The sequence below is a fragment of the Macaca nemestrina genome, chromosome 14 (assembly GCF_043159975.1).
Source record: "Macaca nemestrina isolate mMacNem1 chromosome 14, mMacNem.hap1, whole genome shotgun sequence".
In the NCBI taxonomy this organism is placed as follows: Eukaryota; Metazoa; Chordata; class Mammalia; order Primates; family Cercopithecidae; genus Macaca; species Macaca nemestrina.
This window is the reverse complement of record NC_092138.1, coordinates 119,341,709-119,359,779: the sequence shown is the minus strand read 5'-3', so window position 1 is coordinate 119,359,779 and position 18,071 is coordinate 119,341,709. Positions and strand designations below refer to the sequence as shown.

Here is an 18,071-nt window from a genome sequence, read left to right as displayed (position 1 = left end):
AGAATATACTAATTACATTCATTCATTTAAGTATTAACCAATACCTGCAAACCACATACAAATGCCTGGAATTGTTTTAGGAGAACAGTGAATGAAAGAGCAAGAGAGAAAGATAGCAAATTAAAAACATACATGTATGATTATCAAAGTGAGACCCCATCTCTATAAAAAATATTTACACATGCACGTCAAGTCGCAATGAGTACTAAGAACAAAAATGAAGAATAAGAGAAGAGACAGATAAATTAATTCATGTAGAATGATCAAGGAAGTTTTTCTGCAATTACAGCGGTTACCATCACAGGTTTTAGAATCAGACGGATGCCAGTTTTAATCCTGGCTCTGCATCTTATAGCTGGGTGTCCCATGGACAATTTATTCCACTTTTAAATCTCAGTTTTCTAATTTCTACATGTTTATTATTAGAAATAAAAGCACATGAAAAAGCATAAAGAATCAAGCACAGAAAAATGATGAGACTGTGTAATGAATCAAGAATAATGGTTATAAAAATGGAGACAATAAAACTGTCAAACTTATCAGACAATTCTGAAGATCAGAAGAAAAATATACATAAAGAATTTAGCATGTCATGTGGCATAGTCCATGGTAACTACAATTATTATCCTCATCTTACTAAGGAAAAATATGTATCATACTTGGGCATTAAAAAAGCTGTGAGACATGGTTTTTCAAATTATGCAAACACATAATTAAAGATTCAATTTTATGTTAAATTAAATAGTTCTACCTTTAACTTTTTTTTTTTTTTTTTTTTTTTTGAGACGGAGTCTCGCTGTCGCCCAGGCTGGAGTGCAGTGGCCGGATCTCAGCTCACTGCAAGCTCCGCCTCCCGGGTTTATGCCATTCTCCTGCCTCAGCCTCCCGAGTAGCTAGGACTACAGGCGCCTGCCAACTCGCCCGGCTAGGGGTTTTTTTGTATTTTTTAATAGAGACGGGGTTTCACCGTGTTAGCCAGGATGGTCTCGATCTCCTGACCTCGTGATCCGCCCATCTCGGCCTCCCAAAGTGCTGGGATTACAGGCTTGAGCCACCGAGCCTGGCCCAAAATCTCAATTTCATTTAGACATTTGGAATATTAAAACAGAAGATTAAATGCTTCAAAATAATTTTCATGTAGAGGCTTACATATGTGGACCAGAAATCTCCATGTATTACAAAGTTTATGAGAACATAACAAATGTTAATACATACATTTATTTCTGAAATAAAAACTTACAACAAATAAAATTGAATAACCTAAATAAAATGAACAAATTCCTAGAAACGAAAAACCTACCAAAACTGAACCAGAAAAGTTGAATAAACCTACTCAGCAAGGAGATTCAGCAAGAAGATGGCATCAGTAATCAAAATCTCAGCAACAAAGAAAAGCCTGGACCAGAGGCCTTCACTGTTGAATTCTATCCAATGTTTAAAGCAAAATTAACACCAGTTTTTCTCAAACTTTTTCAAAATGTTGAAGAGAAGGTAATATTTTCTAACTTATTCTATTAAGCTAGTATTACCCTGACACCAAGCTAGACAAAGGCACCATAAGAAAACTACAAACAAACATCCCTTACAAATGCTGATGCAAAAATCCTCAACAAAATACCAGCAATTCAAATTTAGCGGTACATTAAAAGGATTATACACTATGAATGAGTATAATTGACTCCTGAAATAAAAGTATGTTCCAACACGTGAGAATCAGTGTAATATCACATTAACATAAAGAAGAAAAAACCCTCATGTGATCATCTTAATCAAAGAAGAAAAAGCATTTGTCAAAATTTAACCCACATTCATGATAAAATATAGTTAATAAACTATAAAAAGGAATAAAACACCTTAACATAATGTTATATTAAAAAAACACACACACAGAGCTAACATTATAATGAAAGACTGAAAGCTTTTACCCTAAGAGCAAAAACAGGGATGCCTGCTTTTACTGCTTCTATTTAATATAGTACTGAAGGTTCTAGTTAGTTAAAACACCAAGGTAAGTAAAATAATAAAAGATATATTCCAATTTTTAAAAAAGTAAAATTTTCTGTCCGCAGATGACAATCTTATATATTAAAAATCTTTTAGTTTCTGTGAGATAAACTATCAGATGCAATAAATAACATTCAGCAAAACTGTGGGATACAAAATCAACACACAAAAATCAGTTGTATTTCTATAATAACAAACTATCTGAAGAAGAAATCAAGACAATAGTATTATGATAGCATCAGAATAAAATACTTAGAAACCAACTTAACCAAGGGAATGAAAAACCTGTACAGCAAAAACTATAAACATTGCAGAAAAGTATTAAAGATGACACAAATAAATGAAAAGACATCATGTGTTTATGGAATGGAAGACAAAACCTTGTCAAGATGCCATTGTTATCTATAGTCACCTACAGATTCAATAAAATCACTATAAAAATTCCAATATTTGCAAAAATAGAAAAACCCATTCTAAAATTCAGATGAAATATCAAGAAACCCCAAGTAGCCAAATCAATCTTAAAAACTAACAAAGTTAGAGAACTAACACCTCCTGGTTTCAAACTTACTGTAATGCTTCAGTGCCCAAAACGATGTTGTACCAGCATAGAGACAGACATAAAGACCAATGCAATAGAAAAAAAGAACCAAAAAATATGGTCATGATTTTTAACAAGGGAGTCAAAACTATTCAATGGGGAAAGGACAGTATATTTTTAAATGGTGTTAAAAATGAATATTTACATGGAAAACAATAAAGTTGAACCCTTGCTTTACACCATATAAAAAAATTTAAAATGGACCAAACATCTAACTGTAAGAGCTAAAACTATAAAACCCTTAGAAAAAAATGCAGGAAAAATGTTTCATAACAGAATCTGGCAATAATTTCTTGGATATGACAGTGAAAGCACAGACAACAACAAAAATACATAAAAAGAACTTCTTCAAAGTGAAAAGCTTTTATGTATCTGAAGATACAATCAATAGATTGAAAATAAATTCACAGAGGGAAAGAAAATATTCACACTTTATATATTTGGTAAGTAATTAATATCCAGGCTATATAAAGACCTCAAAAACAACAACAACAAAACAATCAAATTTAAACATGAGCAAAGGTTTTAAAATACACATTTCTTTAAAGAAGATATACAAATGACCAGTAAGCACAGTATAAGGTGCTCAGCATCACTAATCATGAGAAAAATGTAAATCCAAACCACAATGCAATACCAACTGACACATGTAAGTGTAGCTGCCATCAAAAAAACCACCGCCAGCAAGCCGAAACAACAAAGCCCCAGAAAACAGCAAATGCTGGATGTGGAGAAGTCAGGACTCCTGCACACTGCTGGTGGGAAAGTAAGATGGCACAGCCACTGTGGAAAACAGTAATCACCACATGATCCAGTAATTCCACATCTGGGTATATAAGCCAAGAAACTGAAAGTGGGAATTTGCACACCCATGTTTATAGCAGCATTCACAAGACCCAAAGGGTAGAAAAAGCCCAAATATCCATCTACAGATGAATGGATGAGCAAATATGATCAATACACACAATGATATATTATTCAGCCTTAAAAAGGAAAGGAATTCTAATACATGCTATGACATAAAGCTTGAAAAGATTAAAACCAAAAAATGCAAATACTCTATGCTTTCCACTTTTATAGTGTACCTAGAGCAGTTAAATTCATAGACACAGAAAGTAGGATGTGATTTCCAGGGGACTGGGGGAAGGGAAAAGGGAGCTATTGCTCTATGGATGCAGTTTCACTTTGGGATGATAACACAGGTTTGGAATGGATAGTGGTGATAGTTGCACAACAATGTATTTGTACTTAATGTACTTAAATTTTCTGTTATACATATTTTACCACAGTAAAAAATTAGCAAATATTTTAAAATCTACATGTTTCTTTGAACTGTTTCTTTATATCCCTTGTCCATTTTTCAATTTGGCTGCTGGTCTTTTAATAATTTAGGATAGCTATATATACACACACACACACACACACACACACACACATATATATATATATATACACACACATATATATACACATCACCCAAATTAGCTTTTTGTCTGTTATGTATGTTGCAGATCTATTTCCCCAGTCTGTTCACTTTTGACTTTGAGGCATTTTTCTCGCCTATAAAGTTTTAATTTTTATGGAGTCAAATGCATCAGTCTTCTATTCAAATATTTATGGGTATAGTGTTTGTTTAGGATGATAAAGAAGTTGTAGATATGGATAAAGGAGATGGTTGTACAACACATTATACTGGATGCCACTCAACTGTATGTTTAAACATGGTTAAAATGGTAAGTTTTATGTTGTATATATTTTACCACCAAAAAGGGCCAGGCTTAGATGTTTAGATGTTAGGGGTTTGGAGTACCTCTAACATTTATTCCCTTCCAGGGCTCTAATTTATAAAACACCCACACAAGGAAAGTAGATACTGACTTCACACATCTCCTTACAAGTCCCACAGCAGAAGCTGTCTGGGAAAGCAGAGGTGGAAAAAGTCACATAAACTCGAGGTCAGTGTGAGACCTCCCATCCCCTGCTCTGGAATCAGATAGAGGAAGGCATGCATGCAGGCTGAGCTGGAGGTCAGTGTGAGACCTCCCATCCCCTGCTCTGGAATCAGACGGAGGAAGGCATGGATGCAGGCTGAGCTGGAGAGATGAGCTGGGCTGGGCAGAACAGTCCTCCCATGACCCTAGACCTTAAATGCTCCCACATGCTCTCAGGCATGTATCAAACCAAGAAAGCAGGCTAGGAGGGTAACACAGCTACCTGTGTACAGGGAGCTATGAAATATCTGAGCTGAGCAAGTGACGCACAAGGAGACAGAAGCAGTATGACCTTTACACAGTGACCTGGCTCAAATCATTCAGGCTCTCATTAACCAGGCGAGCTCCGCTTTCTCTCTGAGAAAGTTTTATAACTCTGAGTTTTATAACGTACCTGATCCACTTGTCTCATCATACTAGCTGCAAACAAGGCCACTGAATGTCACACCAGGTGGCCAGCATGTCTGTGAAGGGCGGAAACTGGGGCAGCCAAACAGCTGGCAGAGGCCAGCTAGAAAGTCCCCGATGCCCACTCCATAGAGGACTCCACACTTAAAAGACAAGATAAGCAAGTGTCCGGCTGCCTCACTAGTTATCCCCCCGAATGAAAAAATAAAAGTAACCCCTCCAGGGAACGTGTGTGTACACACAAAAGTACGTGCACACAGCTACATGCAAAGGGGAAAGGCTGGGAAGGAACCAAATCCACCTCTGAACAGTTGATTGTGGGGAAGGGGCAGGTGAAGCCGGCTGTCCACATTACTCACCTTTTCAACCAATGAGCTTGCATCAACTTTGGCAATTTCTCATAAAAAGGCAATTTTCACTCCTTGGGTGATCACCCAGGTCCTGCAAAACTGAGCCAATAATAACCACCTGTACCACTTCCCATGACGTCAAATAATGGCTTCCCTCAAAGCTCAGCCCTCCCACCCACCTCCTAGTCCTGTCCCATGCAGGGGGCTACCGGCCTCCTGGGGTACAGGGGTCCAGGCCAAACCCAATCCACAGATGGTTGGTGAAACCAGCATGTATCCAAGGGCCTTTCCCCAACCTGGGCCGTGTGCCCACTGCATAGATAGGCCTGTGCTCGCTCCCCTAGGACAGAGACTCCCTTTTCTTCGGCCGGAACGAGGGATGGGGAGATTTGATGGTGTCCTGTACAGGTTGGTTTCTTCGGCTGGAACGAGGGATGGGGAGATTCGATGGTGTCCTGTACAGGTTGGTTTCTTCGGTTGGAACGAGGGATGGGGAGATTTGATGGTGTCCTGTACAGGTTGGTTTCTTCGGCTGGAATGAGGGATGGGGAGATTTGATGGTGTCCTGTACAGGTTGGTTTCTTCATCTGGAAGGAGGGATGGGGAGATTTGATGGTGTCCTGTATGGGTTGGATGCTAATCTGATGATGTGCTCTTGGAGAAGCTTGCCTGAGTTTGGTGCTTTCTCAGCACGTGGTGTGTGCTGCTCTTCAAGCTTCAGAAGTCCCAGAAGGAAAGTGCTTCTGTAACCCCCATTTACTGGTGAACAGAGGTCAGGTGGTCTGCAGCTGGCCCAGCAGCTGCTAAGTGGCCAACAGGCTGGATCTGCCTCTCGCTTGCGGAGGCCCTGCCTGGCTGCTGGGGCTGCCCTGAGACTCCCTCCTCCTCCTCCTCTTCCCTCCACAGCTCTCCCGTCTTCTATCCACAGCTGTGCTCCAGGTGGGGAACACCTGTGGGTGCACCAGGGTGCAACTACTCAGACTCCAGCATGCAGAAGAGCCCCGGCTCCCTGCTGTTTCCATATCCAAGCCCAAGCTTGTCTAGAGCTTCAGCAAATCCAAGCCTCCCTGAATTTCCTGCAATACCAAACTGAGTCCTACAACCCCCACTACACTGGTTAGCTGCCAGTCCCAGCCCCTGCTCCCTCTTGGGCTCCTGTCTGTACAGTTCTGGAGTCCTACAAGAATGTCGAGAATCTAAGCCGACTCTCACCCAAAAAGGTAAACAACCAGGAGCCTCTGGGGGGTAGAGAACATACTCAGACAGGTTCTGCTGCCTGTAGGCTTGATGTCCTTCCCCTACAACACACCATGCTTGCCAGGCTGGAAGAGGGGCTCCAGAAACTTGGGAAATCTGGGCCTGTAGCTGGCATATGGAAAAGAGGCCTGGAAAAGCACCACTCCTGTTCATGAAACAAGGTAATTGGGAAATACATGGGCACCCAGGCTGACCCCCACTCAGACCCAGGTGGGAACTGCAGCAGTGACTTGCCCCCTCTGCCACTCTGGCTGTACCACTACAGGAGGGAGGAAGATCTAGCCCCATGCGTGAGTGGAGACACTAGGTGTAGGCAGGTTCCAGTGGTTGCTGCAGGTGAACCTTCCCAACCAGGTCCATGCAAGGCCATCTCAGATGGGTGCACGCCTGGGTTGGGCAAGGACACCCCTCAGACAGTGAAAGTCACTGAGCAGGGCTGTCACAGAGGCCCCTTTTCCTGCTCCGAGAACAGGTTGGGGGGGAGTATGGGGGACCTCTCCCCACTCCCAGCTGCTTCCAGGAGGCACTTCTTTTGAGATGAGGCACTCTCCTGCCTGCCTGTTCCCATTTGGCTGCAATAGACCATTGCCAACATTCAGAGAACAAAAAGGGGCCTCACCTGTTTCCCCAACACGTCAGAGGCAGGTGGGTATGCCCAGGGCACCTGGGGTAGAACCTATACCTCGGCCCACCCCCAGGCTATGCTGGCTTCATCTTATCTGTGTGATGGGGGTGGGGGTGGGAATTACCAAGAGACCATCCCACAGGCGGTGGACAAGTTATACAAGAGCCAGGTGGAAGAGCACCGTCCGTGCATGCTGCCCGGCACCCAGCTCACACACACCTCTCTTACATGATAGCTTCCCCAAAGCAGGCTTTGAAGTGCGGGCTCCCTGAGAAGCCTGGGGAGGAGACTCTGCCAGGCTAAAGGGCCTATTCCCAAAGGTGCCACCCTCACCAGTCTCATCCTGACAATCTTGGATTATTTTTGCCCTGAAGTTTTGGAGAGGGGAACAGGGAGACAGCAGACAGTACAAATTCGCCCCTTTTTCAGAGAGCATCAGCCCTCCAGACTGGGGCAGGTCAGACCTCCACTCAGGCGTTTTTCTCACTGGCTGCCAGTTTTGGGAAGCAGCATTGTGAGCACCTGCTCATCTCCCCAGGTCCTGTTCAGAAACCCCATCTGTGCCTCTGGAGAGACTGCCCCGAGCACACAGGCCGAGCAACCACCATCTATGGCCCCCAGGACCTAATCCCCTTCTACATAGGGGTCAGTGCATGTGAATATACACTGGGCTTGATTTCTGCCCACTAGTCCCTGCCAGATAACCCATGCCCACCTCAAGAGAATGAGGTCACAAACACACCCAGGCCGTCATGGTAATGGAGTGGCTGGGGTCCTGCTTGCCCACCCTTCATTGCTGGTTCAGAGCCAGCTGCCTGACCACATTCCTACCCTGAGATGGGACTTTGGGGACATTGCCCACCAGGGTCACTGACCACTTTTAGGGTTCCAGAAACAGGGCCAGCTGGTCCCCTAGAAGTCTGGAACATGGGATAAGCCAAGGCTTGCCTTCAGAACAGGTTTTCCACCACGTAGCCGCCCAAGGCCCAGGGCATCCCCAGGTTCATGTGAAGCCTGCCTGCCATGTCCACAGCCCATGCCGACCCCTCCTGGAGCCACTGGAATGCTTGTTCCTGGGCACGCGACAAACCCAGACAGCTTCGGCCTTGCAGGACAACCGTGCGCATCTGGCAGCCATAGCCAGAGGGGGGCCCATAGATAGAAGTTGGAGGTGAAGCCAGATGCTATGAGAATACTTTATTAGGCAAAATCGTATACTATAAAAATGCTTTAAATTGCAGCAGGAGGAGAGGTGAAGACAAACGAACAAGTGCGTAGTGACACATGGCAGTCAGAACACAGTAAACAATCCACACTGCTTCCCTCCTTTACCTAGGAAAGGAAAGTTCTAGGCCTCCTCCTCCTCAGCATACTCCTCAAACTCCTCCTCCTCGGCCGTGGCATCCTGATACTGTTGATACTCAGAAACCAGGTCGTTCATGTTGCTCTCGGCCTCCGTATATCCCATCTCATCCATCCCCTCGCCGGTGTACCAGTGGAGGAAGGCCTTGGGCTGGAACATTGCTGTAAACTGCTCTGAGACACGCTTGAAGAGTTCCTGGATGGCCGTGTTGTTCCCAATAAAGGTGGCTGACATTTTTAGCCCCCGGGGTGGGATGTCACAGACAGCTGTTTTGACGTTGTGGGGGAGCCAGTCAGCAAAGTAGCTGCTGTTCTTATTTTGAATGTTGAACATTTGCTCATCCACCTCCCTCATGGGCATGCGACCCCTGAAAATGGCAGCCACCGTTATGTAGCGGCCATGACGGGGGTCGCAGGCGGCCATCATATTCCTAGCATCAAACGTCTGCTGCGTAAGCTCAGCCACGGTCAGGGCCCGGTACTGCTGGCTGCCCCGGCTGGTCAGTGGGGCAAAGCCATACACGAAGAAATGCAGCCAGGAAATGGGACCATGTTCACGGCCAGCTTCCGCAAGTCAGCATTCAGCTGGCCTGGGAAGCGCAGGAACATGGTGACCCCACTCATGGTGGTAGACACCAGGTGGTTCAGGTCACCATAGGTGGGCGTGGGCAGTTTTAGGGTCCTGGAACAGATGTCGTATAACGCTTCGTTGTCTATACAGAAAGTCTCGTCTGCATTTTCTATGAGCTGGTGGACGGAGAGGGTGGCGTTGTAGGGCTCCATCACCGTGTCTGACACCTTGGGCGAGGGCAGGATGCTGAATGTGTTCATGATCCTGTCTGGGTACTCCTCCCGGACCTTACTGAGCAGAAGGGTACCCATCCCAGACCCCGTCCCCCCACCCAGGGAGTGGGTCAGCTGGAAACCCTGCAGGCAGTCACGGCTCTCAGCCTCCTTTCTGACAACGTCCATCACTGACTCCATCAGCTCCGCGCCTTCTGTGTAGTGCCCCCTGGCCCAATTTTTTCTGGCCCCACTCTGACCTGTAAGACAGTACAGCCAGTCACTCGATGGCCAGGTATACGGTCATCAGTGGTCACCATAATGCAAAAAGGGCCAAGTGTCATGTGAGGTGAGCGCACCATTCACCCTGCAGGTGGAGCAAATGAAACCCCTCCCCCAGAGTCACAGGATAGCAGCCTCCCCCGTTAGAAATTAAGTCAGGAGTCAAACCTGAGACAGACTAACAGACCTCGCTGCAGGTGGCTCCTGCCCATTTTCACGGAAGGCAGTAGCCGCGGCCCCAGCTCAGCTCCCTGCAGGGAGTTGACATCAGTAGCTCTTGACCTTGAAGAGACACCTGGGCCTTCCTCCTAAAGCCCGTTTAGGAAGCAGTTGGAGCGACTTGACTCGGAGGATAGGAGGGTGTTCAGGGGCCCTGGCTCCACAATTCTCACGGCGACGACCGTGGGGCACTCCTAGATTTTGAGCGGCTGAGGAACCTCACCCCAGTCCTCACCCACAGCTCACCAAAGATGAAGCTGTCCGGCCTGAAGATCTGCCCGAAAGGCCCCGAGCGCACAGAGTCCATGGTGCCCGGCTCCAGATCCACGAGCACAGAGCGGGGCACGTACTTGCCACCTGAGAGGGGCGGGAGGGCATGAGCGAGGGGAAGGCCGCGTTCCCAGGAGGGCGGTGGGGAAGGTCGGGGGTCTCACCGCAGGCCTCCTTGTAGTACACCTCGATGCGCTCCAGCTGCAGGCGGCTGTCCCCGTGGTAGGTGCCAGTGCAGTCGATGGCGTGTTCATCAGAGATCACCTCCCAGAACTGCGAGACGGGAGGGGCCGGACAGGCCAGGGCTGAGTCACGGGGCACCCCAGCTTCTCTCCCACCCCCTCCCTCTGCACCCCCATCCCTAGGCCGCCGTGTCCCTGGGGTCCACCCTGGCCGCCTCGCCAGCCGCGCAGTCCCACCGTGTCCCAGCAGGGTGCCCAGGGGCCGCAATGCAGGGGACCCACCCCCGCCACTGCCAACATCTTCACTGGCCACCCGCAGGCCCGAGCTGGGCCCTCAGAGCCCCGGCTGCCAACCTTGGCGCCGATCTGGTTCCCGCACTGCCCGGCCTGCGTGAGCACGATCTTCCTCATGGCTAAGGCGGGATCAGGGCGGCAGGAGAAATGCGAGGAGGAGGAGCAGACGCGCAGTGACCCAGCCCGCCCTCCACCAATGCTGAAATAGCCCCGCGCCCACCTCCCCCAGCCTCGCATTGGGCTCCCAGAATAAGCAACAGCTTGACTTCCACACAGGTGTACCCACCTGTGCATCCCTTGGCGTTGAACGTCTGTTGGGGAGCTCAGGTGTCCCTGCTGTGGTCCTTTCCACGTTGGGGAAAGCTGGTCAGCTGGAGAACTTCCTCCCATGTCTTTACTAAGACTCAATTTCTAGCTGACCTGAAACTGAATTTTCCTCCCATGTGGGAGGGGAGGACTCTTGTTTCCATACTCACAGAGTGCCTTGCACCTGTCCTAGATTGAGGACATATTTTTGTAACTCATGAGTCCTTCCCTCTATTAGGAGATTTGTGGTTAGGAAAGGCCTTCTGTATGTTAACGCAACAGGACTTCATTATAAGTTTTACTTTGGAGCAGTTCAAACCCACAGTAAGCTATGGGTGTTAGAGATAGGCATCTGATTTAGCTAGAGTCTTCTTTAGAGTGCGATTAGCCCTTTCACCTTTCCAAAGGACCGTGGTCTTCATGCAGAATGAAGGTAATATTGGATTCTTCAAGCTGAGGATAAGTGTTGGGATACACCTGCTGTGAAAGATGGGCCCTCGTCACTGTGCAGGCTTTTACATGACCCAAACTGAGGAGTTATTTCTTCTGGCAAACATTTTTCAGATGGGGTGGGAATGCCTCAATCTAACCAGTGAAGGTATCAGTGAGCATTAGCAAATATTTGAATCTCCTGCAGAAAGGCAGCTGAGTAAATTAGAGTTGCCAGTTCTCACCTGGAGAGGTTCCTCAATTTTGGACAGGTTTAACTGGAGAACGAGAAAATTGCTGACCATTTGGGTCATGTCAGGCACAGAGCTCTCAGTGCTGAGTCACCTGTTTTAGTGTCTTGAAAAGATTTACCCCTATAAACAAACGAGACATTAACAGAAACAAATAATCCCTTCTAGGGTGAAAAGAATCATGAAAGTGCTGAATTATATTCCTATGATTGGTACTTGGCATTAGTAATTTGTCACCATCCTTCAGTCAGCCAGAGGGGCCCTGGACTGAAATGCAATCCCTGGCCCATTTTTGTTCTTCAGAGTATTCTGGCCCAGTTCTATGTATGCTGACCAGCACGCCCATAAGCTTCATTGGCCCTTTCAGTGTAGGGGTCTTGGCCGTGGCATCTACAAGGGCATTTCCTTTTACATGGTCAGTCTCTCTTTTGATGTCCTCTGCAATTAATTATAGTCACGTTTTGGCAGCAAAGCAGCATTCTAACAAGCTCAAAATCTGAATGATGTTGTATGGAAAAGCCCTTGGGGGTCGGGAGTCCCTACCCATTCCAAATTGCAGCATAAGCATGAAGCACTAAAAATATCATACTTGGAATCAGTGTAAATGTTAAATTTTAAATCCTTTCCCAACTGCAGGGGCCTAGTAAGTTCAATTAACTCAGCTTTTTGAGCTGAGGTAGAAGCCAGCAAGACTTGTGCCTTGACTCTCTTGTGCTGACTAATAATAGCATATCTAGCCCTCCTGTTTTCCTGATGCATAAAACAACTTGCATCTGTTAACCACTCTTCTTTGGGATGGTCAAGGGATTCATCTCTCTTAAGTCTGGCCTCCTAAATAAATTTATTTCATAATCTGTGACATGCTTTGGCTGTGTCCCCAGTCAAATCTTATCTTGAATTGTAGCTCCCATCATTCCCATATATCGTGGGAGGGACCCAGTGGGAGGTAATCGAATCAGGGGATGGGTCTTTTCCATGCTGTGTTCTTGTGACAGTGAATAAGCCTCAAGAGATCGGATGGTTTATTTATTTATTTATTTTTGAGACACAGTCTTGCTCCGTTGCTCAGGCTGGAGTGCAGTAGCATGATCTCGGCTCACTGCAACCTCTTACTCCTGGATTCAAGCGATTCTCCTGTCTCAGCCTCCCGAGTAGCTGGGATTACAGCACCCACCACCATGCCTAATTTTTGTACTTTTAGTATAGACGGGGTTTCACCATGTTGGCCAGGCTGGCCTCGATCTCTTCACCTCAGGTCATCCACTGCCTTGGCCTCCCAAAGTGCTGGGATTACAGCTGATGGTTTTATAAAGGGAGTTTCCCTACACAAGCTCTTTTGCCTGCTGCCATGTAAGAGATGTGACTTTGCTCCTCATTTGCCTTCTACCATGAGTGTGAGGCCTCCCCGACCATGGGCAACTGTGAGTCAATTAAACCTCTTTTCTTTATAAATTACCCAGCCTCAGATATGTCTTTATTAACAGCATGAGACCAGACTAATACAACCTGTATGACGGAAAGGCTGGGAGCACCTGTGGACTCTGGCAGGTAAGTAGCTGCGTTTATGGTTTGGCAGGCTTTAAGGGTTGTGTCTGGAGTGTCTACCAATAAGGCCTGATACTTTCATAAATATTCTTCTATTATCCACTGGTACCCTTTAGCTTCTAGGACCATCTTCCCTTGTTGTGGGGTCAAAAACCTGTAGGTGCTGTTCTAATGTTAGTTTATTAGCTTTGCCTACTAGAAAAGTGGTTGCAGCAATAGCTCTAAGACATCAAGGCCACCCTGAGGTCACCTCTTCTATCTGCTTAGAAAATTAGGCTACTGGCCTTGGAATGTCCCCCAGTTTTGGGACAAGATTACCCAAGGCCTATGTCTTGTTTTTTGGCCACATAAAGAAAAAATTGTTCATCCAACCTGGGGATGACTCCCACGGCTGCAGCAGAGCCCAATTTCTCCTTGAGAGTATTGAAGGTTTGCTTGCAGTTCTAATTACATCCTAGGAGCTCTAAATCTTTCCTTTTTGTATATCATATAAAGGCTTGGCTACATGTCCAAATCTGGGCATCCATAAGCAGCAGTACCCAGCCATCTCCAAAAAAAACCCACAGTCATTTGTTGAACTGGGATCCTTGGATGACTAAAATAACTTTTTATCTTCTATGGATGTTGATCAGTTCCAGAGGTTAAGACAGGTTCCAAATATTTAAGTCTTTGAGTCAAAATCTGAGCCCTGTATGGTGATAGCCTGTATCTGCAAGTTCCCAGGAAATTTACCAACTTAACAGTATTATTATTTGAGTCTCCTTTAGTTGGGCTAGCAATGAGCAAGTCACCTACATACTAATAATTGTGTCCCTTTCCAATTGTAGATTTCTTAAGTCCTTAGCTAGAGCATTTTCAAATAAGTGGGGACTATCCCAGAACCCTTCAGAGATGACTGTCCAGGTTAGTTTTGAGGCTGAATGTGTATCTGGATCAGTCCATTCAAAGACAAACATATTATGAATCTAGATGCACTGAGAGGCAGAAAAATGTGTCTTTCAGATTTAGGAATGTAAACCAGCTTTCATCCCCTGGGACTTGGTAACTGTTGGGGACAATGAGGTGTATGGAGACAACTGCATTTATTAATGCTGTAAGGTTTCTGACAAATCTGTACTTGCCATTAGGCTTTTCATCTGGTGACATGCGAGTATTGTAAGGAGATGCTCATGGCCTTAGTAACTCATGCCATTAGGCTTTTCATCTGGTGATGTGCGAGTATTGTAAGGAGACTCTCATGGCCTTAATAACTCATACGGCAAGAATTTGGCAAGAAGGAGTTTGAATTTCCCCTCATGCTTCTTGCCTTAAAATGTATTGTCGAGGAGTTAAAGGTAAAGTATTTAACTTTTAAATCCTTTCCCAACTGCAGGGTCCTCGTAAGTTCAATTAACTCAGTTTTTGAGCTGAGGTAGAGGCCAGCAAAGCTTGTGCCTTGATTCTTTTGTGCTGACTAATAATAGCATATCTAGCCCTCCTGTTTTCCTGATGCATAAAACAACTTGCCTCCGTTAACCACTCTTCCTTGGGATGGTCAAGGGATTCATCTCTCTTAAGTCTGGCCTCGTAAATAAATTTGTTTCATAACCTGTGACATGCTTTGGCTGTGTCCCCAGTCAAATCTTATCTTGAATTGTAGCTCCTATAATTCCCATATATCGTGGGAGGGACCCAGTGGGAGGTAATCGAATCGGGGGACAGGTCTTTCCCATGCTGTTCTTGTGACAGTGAATAAGCCTCATGAGATCTGATGGTTTATTTATTTACTTCTGAGACATAAAAATTAAATCCTCGAGGGCGAGGAGCACTAGGCTGAAGTTGGGTTTGAATGGAGGAGATGTTTAGTGCGTTTCCCAGAGCCTGTATGGCCCAAACCTCAAGATTTACTTGAGACAACACCTCAGGTGGTAAATGTGACAGCTCATTCTTAGCTTCTTTTTTCCCCTGAGGGGTCAGGAACAAAAGTAACACTTTCTATGCTTTATGATATGTGAAGGTGACCATGACTTGGTCTGAGTCAATAAACCTCTCCCCAGTAAGAGGTAAGGCATTCAGACAGTACTAAAAAGGCAGGTGAGAAACCCAGAGGCCCTGGAGGACAACTTAGAAGATACGAAAAGCAGTGTTTTTGGGCTTGTCCATCATAAGAAGACAGGAGTCCATTGTATTGAATCAGGAAAGCAGTCATCTGCTCCCGCACCTAATAAGAAGTTAATACGGCCGGGCGCGGTGGCTCAAGCCTGTAATCCCAGCACTTTGGGAGGCCGAGACGGGCGGATCACGAGGTCAGGAGATCGAGACCATCCTGGCTAACACGGTGAAACCCCGTCTCTACTAAAAAATACGAAAAAACTAGCCGGGCGAGGTGGCGGGCGCCTGTAGTCCCAGCTACTCGGGAGGCTGAGGCAGGAGAATGGCATCAACCCGGGGGGCGGAGCTTGCAGTGAGCTGAGATACGGCCACTGCACTCCAACCTAGGCGACAGAGCGAGACTCCGTCTCAAAAAAAAAAAAAAAAAGAGGTTAATACTCCTACCTGCCACTTCAAGAGTCACCTGAGGCTCCTCCATCTCTCGATAGCTAACAGTGCAGTGGGAGCGGAGGTAGGAAGTATCAGGCCCTACCACTTTTGAGTCTGCTGGGCTCTGATGATGGTTCCCTTGGAAGCACAGTGCATTTCCTTCAGCAGTGGCCGGCCTTCTTACAGAAGGCACATAGATTGATATCCAAGGCACAGTGGCCCAGAGGCATGGACTGGGACTTTTACCTTCTCACTTCCTCTGCGAGGGCCAGGGGTTAAGGGGCTGCCTCTGAAGTGGTGGAGAGCACAAGGCTACAGCTAGAAGCTGGGCCTCTTGGGAGATTTGCTTTATTTTATGTTTTCTCTGCCCTATTCCTGTGATAGAAAACGGCAAAATCCAAGTCTAAAGTCTGATCCACGGGAGTCTGGAAGGCTAAGGCTGCTTTTGGTGGCTTCCTGCAGATATCAGAGGCAGACTGGGCTATAAAATAAACTCCTAGCAATGCCTGTCCCTTCTTGGAGTCAGGGTCAGTGTTAGTGTATTTCCTCAAACTCTAAATTATCTACCTTTGTAATAAGGCTAGGTTTTCATCTTTTCCCTGAGTAACTTTCCAGACTTTGTAAAAATCAAAAAGCTTTATCACACTTTTTTTGATTCCTTCAAGGAGTCAAATGATCATAATTTTTTCTCTAGATATCCCACTTTCTTCTTAATTCATTTCTCTTTTCTAGATTCTAGTTCTCTTTTGGGTCCTAGTCAGGCACTGCTGTGCCTCCTACTTGATAGGTGTCATGTCCCTGGTTGCAGGTTGCCACCCTATTAGCATGTATTCTAGCTACTCCCATAATACACTGCTTTTCTACCACGCAGCAGGCAAACGTACATATATGCAAATCTTGCCTGGTCAGATCATGCATCAAAGTTAGCCTCTTAAATTTTTCTACGAATTTTCCTGGAACCTCTGAAAACTGTTTTAGTTTTTCCTTGCATATGGCTAATACGGACATAGAAAGGGGTACGTCTACCTATATAGTGTCCCTATTATCATCTGTCACTTCCCAGAGAGGGCAAACATTCAACTTTGCCAGCTGATAAGAGGCCCCATTGCGTGTTGTTCTGGTGAAGCTCAGATGTTTCGAGAGTGGGGTGTGTATGTAAGCCAGGACTCGAAGGGCAGGGAGAAGATGATGACTGGACACTAGATAACCCTGGAAAACTAGAATAAATTAATAACATGTTACACACCTCACCAGAACTGGAAGAAGTCTGTGTTTTTTTGTTTGTTTGTTGTTGGTTTTTTTTTTTTTTTTTTTTTTTTGAGACGGAGTCTCGCTCTGTCGCCCAGGCTGGAGTGCGGTGGCCGGATCTCGGCTCACTGCAAGCTCCGCCTCCCGGGTTTACGCCATTCTCCTGCCTCAGCCTCCCGAGTAGCTGGGACTACAGGCGCCGAAGTCTGACTGTGTTTTTACGGGGTGCTCAGACTAGCAGGGGAGAGTTCAACCCCAGCTAAGAGAAGCCTAATATTAAGAGGCACTTGCGGGCCGGGCGCGGTGGCTCAAGCCTGTAATCCCAGCACTTTGGGAGGCCGAGACGGGCGGATCACGAGGTCAGGAGATCGAGACCATCCTGGCTAACCCGGTGAAACCCCGTCTCTACTAAAAAAATACAAAAAACTAGCCGGGCGAGGTGGTGGGGCACCTGTAGTCCCAGCTACTCGGGAGGCTGAAGCAGGAGAATGGCGTAAACCCGGGAGGCGGAGCTTGCAGTGAGCTGAGATCCGGCCACTGCACTCCAGCCCGGGCGACAGAGCGAGACTCCGTCTGAAAAAAAAAAAAAAAAAAAAAAAAAGAGGCACTTGCATTAAAAAGGTAATCAATTATGTGGCATCCCTATTTTGTCTTTTCCTCCATCAAACATATAGAAGCCCATTTTAATTTTTTATCCTGACCAAGCATCAGAGAAGCCTGTATATAATGTATTTCCTCCCATTTAGTTTCTCTTCTATAAAACAAGTTAAGCTGCAAAAAAAGGAGTCAGACTGAACATGGGAAATGGGAAGGCTGTAACTTGTATGTTGTAATGTATGAGTCCATTTTCACACTGTTATGACAAAACTGACAAAACTCTCAGGAAAAGTGACATGCTGGGTTTAGAAAGTAGGGTCCAGCTGCCCTATACCAGCTCATCAAAGATGACCTTATGGTTAAGAAATGACAGAGAACTGTTAAGAAAAAGTCTCATGTTCTCCATCTTGAGGCTAATTGTTTGCAGGAGGTTGTCATAAAAGAGACTGTCACTAAAGAGGCATATCTGATCCTATCATATAGGGCTGTGAAATACCACATTTTAACTCCTAGTCATAATGATGGTGAGGTTATTGCTGATCTTTTC

General features: G+C 45.9%; 1 long non-coding RNA gene and 1 pseudogene across 1 annotated transcript in view; both read right to left on the bottom strand.

The window, feature by feature from the left end:
• The window catches only part of LOC139358251 (uncharacterized), a 58,035-nt gene that overhangs the window by 5,665 nt on the left and 34,299 nt on the right, over positions 1-18,071 (bottom strand). The gene's annotated exons all lie outside the window — the stretch shown is intronic.
• LOC105472008 (tubulin beta-8 chain-like) lies at positions 8,419-17,082 on the bottom strand (annotated as a pseudogene).